This window comes from Peromyscus californicus, unplaced genomic scaffold (assembly GCF_007827085.1).
Source record: "Peromyscus californicus insignis strain IS unplaced genomic scaffold, ASM782708v3 Scaffold_22__1_contigs__length_63687245, whole genome shotgun sequence".
Classification (NCBI taxonomy): Eukaryota; Metazoa; Chordata; class Mammalia; order Rodentia; family Cricetidae; genus Peromyscus; species Peromyscus californicus.
Window position 1 is genome coordinate 1,719,751 of NW_026294525.1, and position 4,824 is coordinate 1,724,574.

Consider the following 4,824-nt stretch of genomic DNA (forward strand, 5'->3'; position numbering starts at 1 on the left):
TAATACACTTGCATGGCAGGAGGTCCCCAAGTAGTTCCCTTGGTTGGATCACAGTTCTACCAGAGTAGGTTGTGCTACACAAGAGGATGCACATTTCAGGATAGGGATGCACAGGGAGTCAAGACCTGCCAAAAATCTGCTGCTCTGCCCTCAGCTGTGTAGGTCTGACCAGCAGCAGCCAGGTAGGCCAAACCAGAAAAGCTCCCTCCTTGTCTACCGAAAATATGACTTACTCTTCATGTGTCACATGATAGGGACATGGATTCTCTTGCCCAATGGAGGATCTTCGAGTCTGCACCCACATCCGAAATCTCTAAAAGAGAGAGAGAGAGAGAGAGAGAGAGAGAGAGAGAGAGAGAGAGAGAGAGAGAAGTAGCAAGTGCTTTGCCCTCAGTGTCTCCAGAACTGACATATGAGGATGCTGTGAACAGGGGAACCTTGTACCTAAGCCTACCACCTGACTGGTAGGTGACCTTCATGCTGGTTCAATGGGCCATGCCCTTTACCCTGGCTTTCAAGTCTTCCTCTTAGCAAAAGCTAATTCTAGGGTCCACACTCTGATTAAAAGGGGCTGCCAGACACTGTCATCCCAGTTTTGGAAAGTTACTCAGAATACCCAAGTAGTATCTTTGGAACTTTCCTAGACAATCCTATAAAAGTGCCTCAGCAGGATTCTATTTCTCATTTAAATTGTCAGCTAGATGGTGAATTTACCTGACTTCTTTTTACAAAGCTTCCAGGTGCTTGTTCCTTATGCAGGAGTCTGATGTAAACAGCTAGTACAGTTACTTTATTCTGCTACAGAACTCTAGTACACGGTCCAGTCATTTGTACAATTACATTTAACACTGTGCTAACTTTGTATTTACTCTTATATTCATTTATGTTAATCTTGGTATAAAAATTTTCCTCATTAACTTTGTCTCCTAAATATTCACTACAAACTTGTACAGTCACCTGCTGACTTACGTTCTGGATCTTTGCCATTTGTTACAGTTTATCATGGCCCCTTGCATGGACCCTCTTCTCAGACACTCTAACTACCTCGTCTCCTCATCAATTTTTTGTCAGCCTGAAGCAGTTAAAGAAGATTGGTGCCTCAAGCCCCTGAAAACAGTTCGGATGACCTCTGAAAAGAAAACCAATGAGCCATGGACCATCCAACTCTTTCCCCCTTTTGTCTCTCCAGGAATGCAGGGTGACAATCGTATGATCCCTTGCAGCCAAAGTTAAAACTCTCCTGCTAGGTGGCCAGAAGACCCCCCTTTTCAACAGACCCAGAACTACCTCCCTCCAACAATGACATTCCTCATCAGGAAGCAGCTAAGGAAGAATCTACAGCCCTGCCCCCCACTCCCTGTTTTTCTATATCCCTTTAAGTCTGGAACAATGGAGTGTCTCCCCTGTAAAACAGGATTCTTACAAGATTGCAAATAGTCTTGTGGAGTATTATTTGAAGTATTTGAAATACTTATGAGACTATCATTCTGACCACTACAATGAGAGTGTACTGAGTGGTTTTGTGTGTCAACACAAGCTAGAGTCATCAGAGAGGAAGGAGGCTCAGTTGAGGAAATGCCTCCATGAAATCCAGCTATAAGGCATTTTCTCAATTAGTGATCAATGAGAGAGAGCCCAGTCTATGGTGGGTGGTGCCATCCCTGGGCTGGTGGTCCTGGGTTCTATAAGAAAGCAAGCCATAGGGAACAAGCCGGTAAGCAGCACCCTCCATGGCCTCTGCATCAGCTCCTGCCTCTGGGTTCCAGCCCTGCTTGAGTTCCTGTCCTGATTTTCTCCTGTGATGGACTATGATCTGGAAGTATAAGCCAAATAATCCTTTCTTTCCCAACTTGGTTTTTGTTTGTTTGTCATGGTGTTTCATCACAGCAATAGAAACCCTAAGAGTTATTGGAAGAATTTCTTAGCTTTTAATTAAGTTTTGTTTCTAACATCATGTCATGTGGTTAGTTATAATCTTATGAAAGGTTAGCACTTAATAACTAAGTTGGAGTAATTCTTATTTGTGAATAATAATTTGGTTGGTATTGTTATCTTGTTGCTATGCCTGACTCCAGGCTATATTCTGCTATATTCTGACTTTGGCAGAAGGAAGTGAATACTTACATATTGAAGAAACATAATAATAATCTAGTATAGTTTTATTTTTCTTTGTAATAAAAATTGCCTTTCCCCAACATACCAATTTTTATTAGTGACAGCAGTAAAAACAAGATATCAGACTTGTGGGAAATAACTTGTAGGCATAACTGTGGGAAATAATTTATAGGCATAACTATGGTCTACTGTTTATTTTATAATGAAGAAGGAAATAAAACTCAAATAGGGGTTTCATTTTGCCATTCATTTCAGTATTGTCATTTATTTTTCTTTTTTTTTATTTTTCTTTTTTTGGTTTTTCGAGACAGGGTTTCTCTGTGTAGCTTTGTGCCTTTCCTGGAACTCACTTGGTAGCCCAGGCTGGCCTCGAACTCACAGAGATCCGCCTGCCTCTGCCTCCCGAGTGCTGGGATTAAAGGCATGCGCCACCACCGCCCGGCTATTTTTCAACAACAAAAAAATATTATCTAGCATTTTTTAAAATCTTGGTTAACTATACAATGGGATGCTTTGAATGCTCATTTAATTGGAAAATGTGAGCTATCAGGGTACACGTTCAGGTTACAATTTTTTCCCTTTACTGTATTTTGAAATTTCACTTTCTCTATAGGTCCTTTTTCTAAACATAAATCTTTTTCTAAGGTATTCCCTTTAAAAGTTATTTTAGGGATGCTGGAGAGGTGTTTCGGCAGTTAGAAACACTTGCTGCTGCTGCAGAGGACCCAGGTTTGATTCCCAGAACCCACATGGGCTAACAACAATCTTCCCTTCAGCTATAGAACTGATGCCCCTTCTGGTCTCTGTGAGTACTGCACACACATGATGCACATACATACTAGTAAGTTCGAACCTGGGCCACCACATGGCAGATGGAGGGAGATGTGGCAGCGGTGGCTGGCCCAGGGTTAGAGAGTTTTTATAGGGAAAAACCATAAGCTGGGAATTACAAGCTTTGGCAACTTGGGATTGGGTAGAAGAGATATGGGGCAAGGTGATTTTTTGAAACTATTGGTCTAGACTTACGGCATGAAACCATATTTGAAACTATTGGGTTAGACTTTTTGGCAGGGAACCACAACTTGCTGAGCAGGATTATCTGGGCTGCTCAGCAGGATTATCTAGATAGCTTCAAGGGCCACAAATCGCAGACAGAATGTCTACAGGAGCCAACTGCCCTGTATCTGTTCGAGTTGTCATGGCACATTCCTGAGGTCCTTCCTGGAAATGAGTATAGCAGGTGGTCTGAGATGGTGGCCCTTCTGTATTGCTTTCACACTTTCATAGCACTATCAAAAAATTTTTAAGGGCTGGAGAGATGGCTCAGTGGTTAAGAACACCGGCTGCTCTTCCAGAGGTCCTGAGTTCAATTCCCAGCAACCACATGGTGACTAACAACCACTTGAAATGAGATCTGGTGCCCTCTTCTGGCCTGCAGGGACACATGCAGGCAGAATACTGTATACAAAATAAATAAATAAATCCTTAAAAAAAATTTTTTTAAATTCTTTCATGAACTATATATTTTTTAAAAGTCTAATATTGCTTAGGTAGCAGAACTGAAGGGAAGTCAAGCTAGAGCAGGTTGGGAAGGGAGCCTGTTTATTTTGTATTCAAGCAGCAGGCAGTTTGTATTCTTATCATTAGAAGTTATAATTTCTTTTTAAAAAAATCTATTTATTTATTTTATGTGTACTTAAGTAGGTCTGAGTGTGTGTGTGCACCACATAAGTGTAGGTACCCATAAAGTCAAGAAAAAGGCATCAGTTATAGGGGTGGAGGTTGTGAGCCGCCCCATGTGGGTGCTGGAACAGAATCTGTGTCCTCTGCTAGAGTAGCAAGTGCTATTAACCACCGCGCCATCTCTCCACCCCACTCCCCTTATAAACTAATTTCTGTTCATCATGATCCATTTTTTAAAGATTTATTTATTCATTTATGTGTATGAGTGCTCTATCTGCATGCACGTCTTTATATACCAGAAGAGGGCATCAGATCCCACTACAGATGGTTGTTGCAGGGACCTGAACTCAGGACCTCTGGAGGAGCAGCCAGTGCTCTTAACCACTGAGCCATCTCTCCAGGCCTGGTCAAGATTTATATTAAACAAGGCACTCTTTTGGCAATTCACGAAAATTTTAATAAACCTATGTGCATATTTTTTTTTAATTTATTGTTAAATTGGTGGCTCCGTAAGTATCAAAAACCTTTCACAGCTTGGTAGATTTTTAGGTTCTTTTCAGCAGACAGAGGTTTGTTTTACTTGATTTTGTTTATATAGTTGAGACTAGCTACTTATCTCAGGCTGGACTGGAGCTCACAGTACTCCTGCCCCAGAGATTTCCAACCCAACCGGTTACTGGCTTCCTAGTGTCCAGCTCCAGCCGGAGACTGAGTGAAAGAAGCCCCACGCTAGCGCGGGACTGAGCGCCTAAGCACCCTTTGTAGACTGGACACAGCTCAGGGAACCTAGCCCGACCAGGAAAAAAACAAAAACCTGACGCCGCGCGGAGGACGAGACTGCGCCTGCGCACCGGACACCGCTCGTTCGGGCCCGGGCGCCCATCCCAGCGAGGGGCGGGGCGGCCGGAGGAGAGCCCCGTGACTGACAGGCAGAGCTCCGCCCTCTCCCGCCCTGCTCCCGCCCCTCGGCCGGCTGTGCGTGTCAGTCAGCTCCGGATTCCTCAGAGGACGGCGGCGGCGGCGGCG